The sequence below is a fragment of the Pongo abelii genome, chromosome 5, assembly GCF_028885655.2.
Source record: "Pongo abelii isolate AG06213 chromosome 5, NHGRI_mPonAbe1-v2.0_pri, whole genome shotgun sequence".
Taxonomy (NCBI): Eukaryota; Metazoa; Chordata; class Mammalia; order Primates; family Hominidae; genus Pongo; species Pongo abelii.
The window spans coordinates 28,635,001-28,649,632 of NC_071990.2; the positions used below are offsets into that span (position 1 = coordinate 28,635,001).

General features: G+C 42.9%; 2 non-coding genes and 1 pseudogene across 2 annotated transcripts; 1 reads left to right on the top strand and 2 right to left on the bottom strand.

Moving 5' to 3' along the window:
• LOC100443009 (small ribosomal subunit protein uS2B-like) overlaps positions 1-779 on the top strand; it is an 855-nt pseudogene extending 76 nt beyond the window's left edge.
• A 2,410-nt stretch (positions 780-3,189) lies between these two features.
• Positions 3,190-3,261, bottom strand: TRNAA-AGC (transfer RNA alanine (anticodon AGC)). Its single transcript has one exon. It is a non-coding gene; the product is annotated as a tRNA-Ala (tRNA).
• Positions 3,262-10,731: 7,470 nt separating this feature from the next.
• Positions 10,732-10,804, bottom strand: TRNAR-CCG (transfer RNA arginine (anticodon CCG)). The gene has a single exon. It is a non-coding gene; the product is annotated as a tRNA-Arg (tRNA).
• Between the last annotated feature and the right edge of the window lie 3,828 nt (positions 10,805-14,632).

The window sequence follows — 14,632 nt, forward strand, 5'->3', positions numbered from 1 at the left end:
AACAGTACATCTGTAAAAGGAAAAGCGATGGCATCTACATCATAAATCTGAAAAGGACCTGAGAGAAGCTTCTGCTGGCAGCTCGTGCCATTGCTAGCATTGAAAACCTTGCTGATGTCAGTGTTATATCCTCCAGGAATACTGGCCAGAGGACAGTGCTGAAGTTTGCTGCTGCCACTGGAGCCACTCCAATTGCTGGCTGCTTCACTCCTGGAACCTTCACTAACCAGATCCAGGCAGCCTTCTGGGAGCCACGGCTTCCTGTGGTTACTGACCCCAGGGTTGACCACCAGCCTTTAATGGAGGCATCTTATGTTAACCTACCTACCATTGCTCTGTGTAACACAGATTCTCATCTGTGCTATGTGGACATTGCCATTCCATGCAACAACAAAGGAGCTCACTCAGTGGGTTTGATGTGGTGGATGCTGGTCCCAGAAGTTCGGCGCATACGTGGCACCATTTCCCGTGAACACCCGTGGGAGGTCATGCATGATCCCTGCTTCTACAGAGATCCCAAAGAGATTGAAAAAGAAAAGCAGGCTGCTGCTGAAAAGGCTGTGACCAACGAGGAATTTCAGGGTGAATGGACTGCACCAGCTCCTGAGTTCACTGCTACTCAGCCTGAGGTTGCAGACAGGTCTGAAGGCCTGCAGGTGCCGTCTGTGCCTATCCAGCAGTTACCTATAGAAGACGCTCAGCCTGACACAGAGGACTGATCTGCAGCTCAAACTGCTCAGGCCACTGAATGGGTAGAAGCAACCACTGAATGGTCTTAAGCTATTCTTGCACAGGCTCTTAGACAACATGGAAATAACATTGACGGGAAATAAACATCAGTTTCAAAAAAAAGAAAGAAAGAACGAAAGAAAGAAAGAGAAAGAAAGAACAAAAGAAACAAAGAAAGAGAAAGAAAGAAAAAAGAAAAACCTAAGTGTGTGCTGTCAGAGTCACTGCTCTAGCAAACTCTTCAGTGGATCATCGTGATCCGGAAACTCAGCAGTGGCTTCGTCTCAGGGACGCTGCAGTTCCGTTCCTGAGACCTACAAAGAAACACATAGGAGGCATTTAAGTTTAAGGGATTTAAACTTCTGTTACAACCTCCTTACTCTTACCCCCGTTCTCCTGGAGCGATTCTGAAACCTCAACCATCACAATGGCACAAATAAATTTTGTGCCATTTATTGTGCCAATAAATCCTGTTGTTAAATTTTGGGGTGTCCAACTATCTCCACATAAATTTTAGGAGGTAATCCTAAACCATCGTGTCTTCTCTTTTACGTTTACCTTTCTCTCTAATATTTTTCCTATTTGTGCAAAATCTGTATGTTCCTGAATATATGAATAAATTATGTATCAACTTCTTGGTTCCTTCCCAACTTTTGTCTCCTATCCCCACCCCCGCTAGAATTAATGGAGTGAGGCTCAGTTGTGGCTGGAAAGTCACGGAGATGGGCGTTTAGAGGCAAGGCGACATTTATAACATAGCCAACCAGAAACAACCTCCAATAAAGAGTCAAAAGGTTTTAGACTGGAATGCAGTGTTTCCTGAGCCTGAGGAACCGCCCTGAGAACTTCACTGGTATACCCGTTTGTAACTTACAGCTCCATAGTGGACTGATAATCACCGGATACGGGGAAAGATGGGAATCTTCACAATTGAAAGGTCTCCCTCAGACGATTATCATTCAGGCTTGAGAACGCCAACCTAGAAAGTGGAGCTGCAGGAACTGTAGTGAGCTGAGCTGCTGGAGGACATTTAGGTTGGAGGAAGCCGTGGAACCGAATCAACGGGAATGGGAGAAAGTGGAAGTGAAGGTGACAAGAGGTGGTGAAGAAAACGAGTGGGGAGATAGGTGGAGGCAGGTGGTTGCAGAAGAGGAAGGGACGAAGGAGAGAGCTTGAAGCCAGATCTTTAGGGAGGCCTAAAATTTGGATGGCCCTGAAAGTGCCCGCATTGCCAATGTCTCCTAGGCTCTTCTATAATGTTTTGTTTTGAGTCGGAATATCGCTCTATCGCCCAGGCTGCAGTGCAGTGGCGCAATCTCTGCAGTGCAGTGCAGTGGCTGCAGTGCAGTGGCTCACTGCAACCTCTGCCTCCCGGGTTTAAGCGATTCTCCTGCCTCAGCCTCCGAAGTAGAGGGGATTACAGGCGAGCGCCACCGCGCCCAGCTAATTTCCCGGCCCCTCGGCTCCTCTTTGGCTGTAGGAAACCAGGTCTTTCCCTCCCAAGGGAGGTGAACTACAAGCTTCTGTTCCACAGGAAAACATAACCTTTTTGTCCAAAACTGACATCGCTTTGAGAGCGACCAGCGGCTTTTTCCATCTCTGAAAATAATTTTCTCAACTGTGGATTTTGAAAGCCTCGGAGTTTCGCCAGAAGCCTCTTTCGTTCGGACAAAATTCTAAACATTCCTTCTTTAGAGAAAGCTGGGATCACAGCGCTTCCATGACATGATTGGACCCGCTTTTGCCGCCCAATCAAGATTCTGTGAGTGGTGGAAATGTAGGGGAGAATGAGGAAACGTCTGTAGTGTGTCAGATATGGGTGGAGTGGGGGTGGGGGGAGGAGACAAATCTAAGGGATGTTTTCCAAGGGCGATTTTTTTTTTCTTCTCTTTCTGTCTTTTTTCCCCCTGATTTCTTAATAGTAATGAGAAACGGCAGCAAAGGACAACGAGTCTTTTTTTTTTTTTTTTTTTTTTTTTTTTGAGACGGAGTCTGGCTCAGTCGCCCAGGCTGGAGTGCAGTGGCGCGATCTCGGCTTACTGCAAGCTCAGCCTCCCGGGTTCATGCAATTCTCCTGCCTCAGCCTCCCGAGTAGCTGGGACTATACAGGTGCCCGCCACCACGCCCGGCTAATTTGTTGTTGTATTTTTAGTAGAGATGGGGTTTCACCATGTTAGCCAGGATGGTCTAGGAGAACGAGTCTTCTATGGCCGGCATGCCTGTTGCTTCACTGTCAGGGGATCTTGAATAAGCAGCTTCTCTGTTTCAGTAAATAACTATAAAGCTGTGCTGAAGCAGTCAGGTTGGGGGCTGAAGGAGTGTTAGGACCCATAGTACAAATGAATGAGTACCAAATGGCTTACCTTCGCTGTGAGAAGGAAAAACACAAGCTTAGACTGAAACGAAGTATTCAAAGACTGAAACGAAGTGTTCAAAGATAGATATAAGAAGATGCACTCCTGGAGGTGCTGGGGAACGAACCCAGGGCCTCATGCATGCTAAGCATGCGCTCTACCACTGAGCTACTCCCCCACTGACGGTGGCCCTTTCTTACTGATTTATTATATACTGTGATCTAAAGGTGAGGGCTTAAGGCCTGATAGGTTAAAGTCCGCTATGTTTAACTCCTGTTTCTGAAACTTCTGAATGGAATCTTGTCTTGACGCTGTGTCAAGAGGAGAAAGGCATTCTGGACCGAAAGACCCTTGGATCCTCTCACAGCCGTCATCTATTTCAAGGACTGCTTTTAGCCAACTTTCTTTGTCAGTTTCCGTCCACCTGGAGCGAAGTTCCAAGATTGAATTTTCTGGTATGTCTTCAGATTCTCTCCTTTTTAAAAAAAACCTTCTCTGTTTATGAAGCTGCCAACACACACACACACACACACACACACACACACACACACACACACACAGATACACACACGCGGTAGTGCCAGAGAATATAAAGACTAGTTCTGTGAGTGCTGCAGAGGAAACGTAGATGCAGGTGAGGAGATAAGACAAGACGTTAATGCACAAAAGTCAACTAAAAACGAATTTAAAACTTAAACTTAAGCCCCTAAACTGTAAAATTCCTTGAAGAAAACAGGGAGGAATCTTCTTGACATTGGTCTAGGCAATGGTTTCTTGAGTATGACACCAAAAGCACAGGCAACAAAAGCAAAAATGGATAAGTGAGACTATAGCAAACTAACAAGCTTCTTCACAGCAAAGAAAACAATCAACAGAGGAAAAAGGCAAGCTATGGAATGGGAGAAAATATTTGCAAATCATTTATCTGATAAGGGGCTAATATACAAAATAAATTTTTTAAACTGCTACTAGTCAATAGCCACACACACACACACACACACACACACCTTAAAATCCCAAATAACCTGATTTTTAAAATGAGCGTAGGACTTGAATAGACATGTCTCCAAAGAAGACATACAAATAGTCACTAGGTATGTGAAGAGGTGCTCTTAACATCACTAATCATCAAGGAAATGCAAATCAAAATCACAATAGATACCACCTCACACCTATTAGGATGTCTCTTATTAAAAAGAAAAAACTCAAAAGATAAGTGTTAGCAAAGATGTGGAGAAACTGGAACCCTTCCACACTGTTAGTATGTAAAATGATGACACCACTATGGAAAATAGTAAGGAGTCGCCTCAAAAGATAAAAATAGAACTACCATATGATCCAGCAATCCCACTTCTGGGTATACGTCCCCAAAAAATCGAAATTAGAATCTCAAAGAAACATATGCACTCCCATGTTCACTGCAGCATTATTCACAATAACCAAGATAAGGGAACAATCCAAATGTCCATTGACAGATGAGTGGACAAAGAAAATGTGGTATATACATACAATGGAATATTATTCAGCCTTTTATAAAAAAGAAATTCTGCCATTTGCACCAGCATGAATGATTAACCTGGAGGACATTATGCTAAGTGAAATAAGCCAGTCACAGAAGGACAAATATTTCATGATTCCACTTATATGAGGTATCTAAAATAGTCAAACTCATAAATGCAGAGAACAGAATGGTGATTGTCAGGGACCAGAGGCAGAGGGAAATGGGGAGCTGTTGCTCGGTGAGTTAAAATTTTAGTTATGAAACATGAATAAGTTCTAGAGATCTATTGCACAACCTAGTGCCTTCAGTTAACAATACCATAATGTACACTTAAAAATTTGTTAAAAAGATAACTCTTGGCCGGGCGCGGTGGCTCACGCCTGTAATCCCAGCACTTTGGGAGGCCGAGGCGGGCGGATCACGAGGTCAGGAGATCGAGACCATCCTGGCTAACACGGTGAAACCCAGTCTCTACTAAAAATATTTTTAAAAATTAGCCTGGCGCGGTGGCGGGCGCCTGTAGTCCCAGCTACTCGAGAGGCTGAGGCAGGAGAATGGCGTGAACCCAGAAGTCGGAGGTTGCAGTGAGCGGAGATCGCGCCACTGCACTCTAGCCTGGGCGACAGAGCGAGACTCCGTCTCAAAATAAAAAATAAAAATAAAAAAAGATAACTCTCATGTTTAAGTCTTCTTACCACCCATGCACATGAAAGAACGCAAAGAAACTTTTGGAGTTGATAAGTGTGTTTATTATCCTGATTGTGGAAATAGCATTATAAATATATGCATATGTCCTCACTCATAAATTGCTTACATTCAACATGTGTAGGGGTTTTGCATATGTCAACTGTACTTCAATACAGTTGTTAATAACTCCTGAAAAACAACCAAACAAGCAAAGACAAGAGGTTAATTCACAACACTTGACAAAAACAAAGAGTGACAAAGGTAGCAGTTTTGCACAAGGTTGCTTGCGTCCAACATCTGGATTTGGAAATGTGGCAGCGGCTTCATCGACGACTCTTCAGCTCTGGGTTTTTTTGTTTTTGATTTTTTATAGAGACGGGATGGGGGGAGGGGGGCGGGTCGGTCTTCTCCCTCTGTTGCCCAGGCTGGTCTTGAATTCCTGGGCTTAAGCGATCCTCCCGCCTCCGCCTCCCAAAGTGCTCGGATTACAGGTGTTTGCCGCCAAGCCTGGCTAGCTCTGGTTTTAAAGACAACACAAACGAAGCCGAAGACAGAGGACTCCTTCAGAGCAAATTTTTTTGAGCAAGGAGGAAAGCACAAAGGAAGCTGGTCTCAACCTGAGAAAACCAATTCAGCGTTTGTAAAACCCTCCCTACACCCCCACAAGTGAGAAAATTTCATCAGTCCCTGAAGTGCAGAAAGTAAACCCTTCCCATCTTTAGCCAAAATGTGGTGCGACTGTTTAATCCAGATACGAATTTTGGAGAACATTGTAAACCCGGCAGGGGCATAAGGGAGAGTACGAAGTTTGTTCCTAATCTACAGGTTATGTTCTTACTATACTAGAAAGGCAAGTGGCTGGGAACTGAAATGAGCTGAGGAGTGGACGGAAGGGAAGGCTTTGAAAAGGAAGGAAGGGCTTTTGGCGCCGGGAGGGATGACACTGAGTGGAGGAGAGAATAAGCAGCGGAGAAGAAGGCAGAAGAAAAATCGGGGATGCGTCTTTAAAGAAGGATAGTATTGGGAAAAGCGTGGAGGAAGAAAGCAGCCAAGCGCCGCGTCTCTGCCAAGCTTTCTCTAGGCCCTGGGGAAGAGAGAAGGCTCTAGGTGAGTGGTTTCAGAGTGTATATCCCACAGAAGGATAAGGCTCGTGTTGCCCAAGATTTTGTGACTCTGAGAGTGCCTCACTGCACTCTCCATCGCAGGAAACAGGCTGAGCATTTTCGAGGGCGTGTGGTTGAGTATTCGTGGAGCAGTAGCCCCTGGTATTGGAGGTTTGAGGAAAGTGACAATGTGTCAGTTCTCATGTGGAAGCAGCCTGCAGCTTTGATACAGGCAGCAACTGTTTTGTTTGTGTTTCTTTTTGTTTGTTTGTTTGTTTTGGCGTGTTTGGGTTTGAAATACAAGAGAAAGAATGAGGAAGAAAGGTTAAGTAGTGACTGAACGTTTTGGGTTAGAGTGGATACCCACTAAAACCATCGTACTTCTGGCTAGCTCAGGTGGAAATGCATCAGGCCATTAGTCCGGAAATTTAGGAATCACGATCCTATTCTGATGTAGATACTTTTCATTTTCCCATACTTCTTTTTGATTCATACTCAACAGGCTACAGAACCGAGCTTTCTCCTGGAGCAACCGGGAGAGTATTTGCGGTGCGTTTTGCTACTTATATACTCTCTTGTTTCAGCGGAAGAGACAAAATTTGAACGGGAAAAGTCGGATTTGCAGAGAGCTATTCATTCAAGGCTCTTTTCTGCCCTACTGTCAAGTGGATGAACAAAAAGCTGACTTTAGGTATGAGGAGGATTGCAGTGTTGAGAGTGCAAAAAGTGTCAAGTCAAAACATAGACATATTTTGCTCATAATGTAGATAAATTATTTTGGTAGACATAAATTTTATTATTATTATTATATTTATTTATTTTTTGAGACAGACTCTCGCTCTGTCACCCAGGCTGGACTGCCGTGGCGCGATCGCGGCTCACTGCAACCTCCGCCTATCGGGATCAAGCGATTCTCCTGCCTCAGCCTCCCGAGTAGCTGGGAGTACAGGCGCCCGCCACCACACCCGGCTAATTTTTGTATTTTTAGTAGAGACAGGGTTTCACCATGTTAGTCGGGCTGGTCTCGAACTCCTGACCCCAGGTGATCTGCCCTCCTCGGTCTCCCAAAGTGCGGGGATTACAGGCGTGAGCCACAGCACCCGGCCATAAATTTATTAATATCATAAAAAATTATTGGTCAGGAGCAGTGGCTCACCCCTCAAATCCCAGCACTTTGGGAGACCGAAGCAGGAGGATCAATTGAGTTCAGGAGTTGGAGACCAGCCTGGCTAACATAGTGAGAGCCTGTCTCTACAAAAAAATGAAAAATTAGCCAGGTATGGTGGTGCACACCTGTGGTCCCAGCTACACCAGAGGCTGAGGCAGGAGGATTGCCTGGGCCTAGGAGTTTGAGGCTGCAGTGAGCCATGCTTGCAGTGCCACTGCACTCCAGCCTGGGTGACAGGGCGAGACCTCAACTCGAAAAATAAATAAAATAAACTTTACTTTAAAAAAAGTACTGAAGGGACAGCCAGAGTGGCTCAAGCCTGTAACCCTAGTATTTTGGGAGACCAAGACAGGAGAACTGAGTCCAGGAGTTTGTGCTCGAGTAATAACAATACTATCAGCACTCAATCTTGGTATCTTAAAACTTGACATTTAAATGAAATTTTAATTTGAGTCAATTAAGAATAGAATATTCCACTTTTGCATAATTAACCATGAATTCACGCAACAAATCGGAATTTATTTATTTCATTTTTATTGTTATTATTTTTTGAGATGGTGTCTCACTCTGCCACCCAGGCTGGGGTGCAGTGGCGTGATCTCAGCTCACTGCAACCTCCACCTCCCGGGTTCAAGTGATTCTTGTGTCTCAGCCTCCCGAGCAGCTGGGATTACAGGCACACGCCACCACACTCAGCTAATTCTTGCGTTTTTAGTAGAGACAGAGTTTCGCCATGTTGGCCAGGCTGGTCTTGACCTCATGACCTGAGGTGATCCGCCCGTCTCGGCCTCCCAAAATGCTAGGATTACAGGCGTGAGCCACCATGCCTGGGCCAAATTGGAATTTAGCACCCACATTTATCTTAACTCAGTAGTTCCTAAGTAAAAGAGATTTGTAAGGCCGGGCGCGGTGGCTCATGCCTGTAATCCCAGCACTTTGGGAAGCCGAGGCGGGCGGATCACGCAGGAGATCGAGAACATCCTAGCTAACATGGTGAAACCCCGTCTCTACTAAAAGTACAAAAAAATTAGCCGGGTGTGGTGTCATGCGCCTGTAGTCCCAGCTACTCAGGAGGCTGAGGCAGGAGAATCGCTTGAATCCGGGAGGCGGAGGTTGCAGTGAGCCGAGATCGCAGTTCACACCACCACACTCCAGCCTGAACGATAGAGCGAGACTCCGTCTCAATAAATAAATAAATAAAAATTTGTTTGTATGTCAATCTAGGAACAATTCACACCCGTCTCTACTTTGAACCACCCAAAAGGCTGATTTATGTGAATTTAATTTCGCTTGAGAATTAATTAAACTCCTATGCATATCCTTTTTGTTTTGTTTCTTGTTTTGTTTACTAAGAGACTGCATTCTGCTTGTAGTTCACCCCTGCTCAAGCAAGACATACATTCAGTTTTGTTTTTTCAATTGTGAGTAAATACCTCTTTTCCTCAGCAATATGTGGGTCCTGTGAGATTTCTTAGAGGGCCCTGGCTCATTTTGCTGATAGGGTTGCCAAACTCTTACTGTGATAATAGTGCAATCTTTGAGCACTTTGTTTTAAAATTCTGGCCATCCTTCAAAACTATGAGCTTGAGTGAGTGTTCCAACCACACGAGTTCCAGGTTGTAATTGAGCCTTTATCAGTACATTTTGATGAAAGTTTTTCCTACTAGGATTTGGATTTGTGACCTTCAGATTTTTGTGGAAATTTGTTAACAATGTTTGACTCTCGAGTTTTGAGAGCCCAAAGAAAGTTTTTGATAGAAACTTCCTTTTCTTGGTGATATACTCTCCTTGAGTGTGACTTCTTCCTCTTCTTCCTCTTTTTCTTCTTTTGTTTCTCCTTCACCTTCTCCTCCTCGTTCTCCTCCTTGTTTCTGCCTTTATTAACCAAGGTCTGGAACGATTTTACTTTTCTGTTTACTGTTTTATTTAAGCTTGTGTTGAGAGTAATAAGGAAATCGTAGAAATCAGAGAGAATGGCATAGGCCGTGTAAGTCACCATCATCTTTAATGCGGATGTTAACCAGTACAAGAACCCCGTTAGAGCTGCATTTGCTTTCTAGGGCAAGATTTTTGCTCTAAGTTTTTTTAAACACATGACTGTGTATCTTCAAAAAACAATCATTCTTATTTTATAGAGTATAACTGTCGAACAGTCTTAGATTTACAAAAAAATTTAGAAGATATTAGAGTTCCCATATACCCTGCACCCAACACTCCTACTATTATGATAGTCCTTGCTATTAAGATGGTACTTTTCTGCCGGGCGCGATGGCTTACGCCTGTAATCCCAGCACTTTGGGACGTCAAGGCGGGCGGATCACTTGGGGTCAGGAGTTCGAGACCAGCCTGTTCAACATGGTGAAACCCCTTCTCTACCAAAAATACAAAAATCAGCCAGGCATGGTGGCGGGCACCTGTAAACCTAGCTACTCAGGAGGCTGAGGCAGGAGAATCGCTTGAACCCTGGAGGTGGAGATTGCAATGAGCAGAGATTGTGCCACTGCACTCCAGCCAGGACGACAGAGTGAGACTCAAAAATAAATAAATAAATAAATAAATAAAATGCCGGTCACGGTGGTTCACGCCTGTAATCCCAGCACTTTGGGAGGCCGAGGCGGGCGGATCACCTGAGGTCAGGAGTTTGAGACCAACCTGGCCAACATGATGAAACCCCGTCTCTACTAAAAAAATACAAAAATTAGCCGGGTGTGATGGCGGGCGCCTGTAATCCCAGCTACTCGGGAGGCTGAGGCAGGAGAATCGCTTGACCTCGAGAGGCGGAGTTTTCAGTGAGCCGAAATCGTGCCACTGCACTCCTGCCTGGGTGACAGAGCGAGACTCCGTCTCAAAAAAAAAAAAAAAAAAAAAGAAAGAAAGAAAAAGAAAAGAAAAGAAAAGTGTGATTTTGTGTTGTTTGTTAAATTCATGAAACAAGTAAGACAAGACCATAAATTGAAAAACCAAGCCCATTCCAAATTACGAATGCCTCCGGTAGTGCCTATGCCAGGGACGAAGTGCACTTTAATAGTCAATACACAGGTTGCTTACCGGGTTCTTGCTTTTTTTGTCAATATTCTTCGCTCATTTCAAGTTCCCAAAGTCTTTTTTTTTTTTTTTTATAAACCGGCTTGCAGAAAGCTCAAGAGGTTGTGCAGAAAGTAAAGATATTTCCTGACAATAGTAAGGACACGACCACGAAGGGACTCGAACCCTCAATCTTCTGATCCGGAATCAGACGCCTTATCCATTAGGCCACGCGGCCGCACGTGAGTGGTGGTTTGCACACATCAAGACTGAAGTGTAGTGGGGAAACGCTGAGTTTCTGTTTTCAAACCTTTAACAGATTTAACAATTTGAAGCGGGGCGGGGAGAGGCGGGGGAGGAGGTGCGCAGAAGGAATAAAACTCCATCTAAAATTCTTAATAGCAATTCCTTAGAATTATAAACTGCGAGATGATCAGAAGTGACACCTTTGCCTTCTCTGAAGGCTCTCTTCTCTAAGTTACTAATAATGATAATTCAAGTTCGGGTACAGAAATATGAGCCAAGGACTCAAGTCTGCAATGAAGGAGTGGACATGACAGCATAAGAGGGAGCATCATTGTTTGATATATTTTAACCTTTTCCGTCTCAAAGATACGATGGTGCTTCCTCCAGGAAGAAAAGCCTGTAAGCTCAAACAAGAGATCCCCTGGAACAGAAGACACTGGAGACCGTAAGAGGTGGGAGGTAGGGAGGGGGAAAAGGATTGAAAAACTGCCTGTTGGGTATTATGCTCACCACATGGGTGACGGGTTCAATCGTACCCCAGACATCAGCAACACGCAATACACCCTTGTCCCAAACCTGCACTGTACTCCCTGAATCTAAAATAAAAGTTGAAATTAAAAAAAAAAAGCTCCCCCTTGTCAGAAAAGCCCCAAGTATTTTGCCTAAAGGTTGCTTGCTCTAAGCTCACCTTTGGATTGATCCAGAAAACAATCTGGGGCGATTTTTTGTGACCCTTTCCCCAGGTATGTCCCGTATGTTGATAGGGTAGGAAAGATTAAAAAAAAGAAAAAAACGAAGTTTGTAAAGTAAACCAATCACAGATTCCCTCAGTTTTCGCATCGTCTTGGCTTCGTGGAAATGACGAGTTACTGGGAAGAAACTATTTCATTTTTCCAGTGCCCAGTCCTATCTCTATTCCCCAGAGAGATGCATCTCTCAGCTCTAAACTTCTCCTGGATCCCTTGTACACCATTTTCTCCAGGTTTCTCCAGTCAAAACTCAAGAATTGTTTTAGGCCATATTTTGGGTGGTATATCCTATGTACACTAATTTATTAAGTAATGACCCATGTTTGAGACCACAGAACGCTAGTTCTGGGGCCGGACTAGATGAGTCTGGGTAGACCAAAGAAATGTCTTCTGCTGTTCCCTATGAAACTGATTTAGTTAAGTCCCTTTCTTTCTCGGAAAGCGTCCTATGAGGAGCATTAGATTGAATAATGGTTTCTGGTGTGATCCAGTTTGGGGAGGCTACTTGCTCTAGTCAATGCTGAAGAATCCAATTCCACTTTGGGCAAGATGCACTACCAGGACTTATGTTTCAACAGACTCAAACTTATTCACATGTTTTGAGGTTGTTCTCAGTTTTGGTTCCTCACCTTCTCACTAGTGGATTTTGTGCCCAAACAATAGCAATCCAAAATCTCAAAATCTAACAAATTTAAATAAACTGGCATTTTTTGTTCAGTCTGGAGGAGGAAAAGTTAACTGGCAGACATAGGCAGCAGATAGTAAAGTTGGCACAGTTAGTAAGGTTGGCAGACTGAGCAAAACCATCGAAATTTATTTATTTATTGTTATATTTATGTATTTATTTTTTCCTGCTCTTTGCAGAGCAGGGCTACCCTATAGAAAGTGTGTCCAAAGTAGCCTGAAATTTCTTTCTTCAGGAAGATGCTAAAAAGGATTGGCACTGAGATTTGAAAGAATAATGCTAAGAAACTATTAAATTGTATAAAATGTTTGTTTATACCAGTGATACCATTTCCTTTCCAAAGCCTTTCAGTGTTTTCTCTGATGCCTTTTGATTTTTATCTGATCTGTTCCAGGCAAGATTCCTTTAAATTTTTTAAATATTTCTAACAAAAGTATTTTGTGAGGAATCCAAGAGAGATTTGAAAGCATGACATTCTTAATCTCTCTATATCAATCTGTCTGGATAATTTCACTGAAGAAATGAATGGAGGAGGGTGTCTGTAAATAAAGGCCTCTATAATTGAGATTTGAAAAAAATAGAATTTATTTATTTATTTAGATGAAACCAGACAACTTTCCAAGCCCTGAATCAAATTGGGGGATGTATTAAACCTTTAGACAAAGGATCTCCCAATGTAGCTACTTTAGCCATTTTACAAAAACCCATAATGCATGACCCTAATGATCTTCTTAACTTTAGAATTTAGAAAACTCAACATTTCCTGTGAGGTGTGATCCAGTGTACAACAAACGTTCACTCACACACACAGAAAGAACTAAGATTTGCAGCACTTATGCTCTGGTTATTGACCTGACGTGTGTGTGTGTGTGTGTGTGTGTGTGTGTGTGTGTGTGTTGGGGATGGGGGCTACTGTGAAAGGAAAGGATAAAGAAAACTCAGCAAGTAAACATTTTCTACTCATATCTATTTACCATTCTTTTGTCTACATGTCTTTGAAAAGAAGACATACAAATGGCAAATATATGAAAAGGTGCTCAACACGTTTGATCATCAAATAAATGCAAATAAAAACTAAAATGAAATATTATCTCACCCAAGTTAAAATGACTTTCATCCAAAAGACAGGCAAGGACGTGGAGAAAGGAGAACCCTAGTACACTCTTGGTGGGAATGTAAATTAGTACAACCGCTTTGGAGAATAGTATGGAGGTTCCTCAGAAAACTAAAAATGTTACCATATATTCCAGCAATCCCCCTGTTAGGCATATACCCAAAAGAAAGGAAATTAGTATATCAAAAAGATATCTACACTGTCATCTTTATTGCAGCACTATTCACAATAGCCAAGATTGGGAAGCATCCTAAGTGCCCACCAACAGATAAATGAATAAAGTAAATGTGGTACATATACACAACGAGGTACTATTCAGCCATGAAAAGAATGAAATCTTGTCATTTGCAAAGTGGATGGAACTACATTCTGTGCGGGAAATGCGAGAGGGGAGAAGAAAAGACACATACACAATACCTTTAAGGGTAAATAACTTTTATCCCACGTAAATGGCAATGCAGATATAATAAACAAATGATACAATAAGCAAATTGCAATGGGAAGGGGAGAAAGGAAAAGATATATAGATAGATAGATAGATAGATAGATAGATAGATAGATAGATAGATAGATAGATTTACATTCACCAGACTATGAAGGATTCATCACCACACCAGGAAGCAACAGCCCGGGCTCCAGAGTCGGCCACTCGTCCGTGCACAGAGAAGGAGAGGTCTCATGAAGCTCACAAGAGCCCTTCGCGACTGGGCTCAAGGAACAAGAAAAGGTCAACTTGTTTTTGCGATTGTCTGTTGTTTTTCAATAACTAACGTATAGGAATAGATTGGAATAGAGATTTCTCCGAAACAGCACTGGATGAACACCTCAAGGGGTTGATACAACCTGTTCAGGATTTGCTGACCATTGTTTGTGTCCATGTTCAATTGAGTTCAAATTTAATATGTAACTTTTCCTCCACAAACTAGAGGACATTATGTTAAGCTATACACAGAAAGTAAAACTTCACATATTCTTTCTCATTTGTGGAAGCCAAAAATAAAACAATTGAACTCATGGAGACAGAGAGTAGAATGATGATTACCTGATGCTGGGAAGGGTATTGGAGGTGGCAGTGAGATGGTTAATGGATACAAAAATATAGTTAGCATGAATAAGATCTATCATTTGATAGCACAACAGGGTGATTATAGTCAACAAAAATTTATTGTACATTTAAAAATAACTTAAAGATTATAACTGGAATGTCTGTAATAAAGAAATGATAAGGTGTTGAGGCGATGGATGCTTCGTTTATCCCAATATGATTATTAC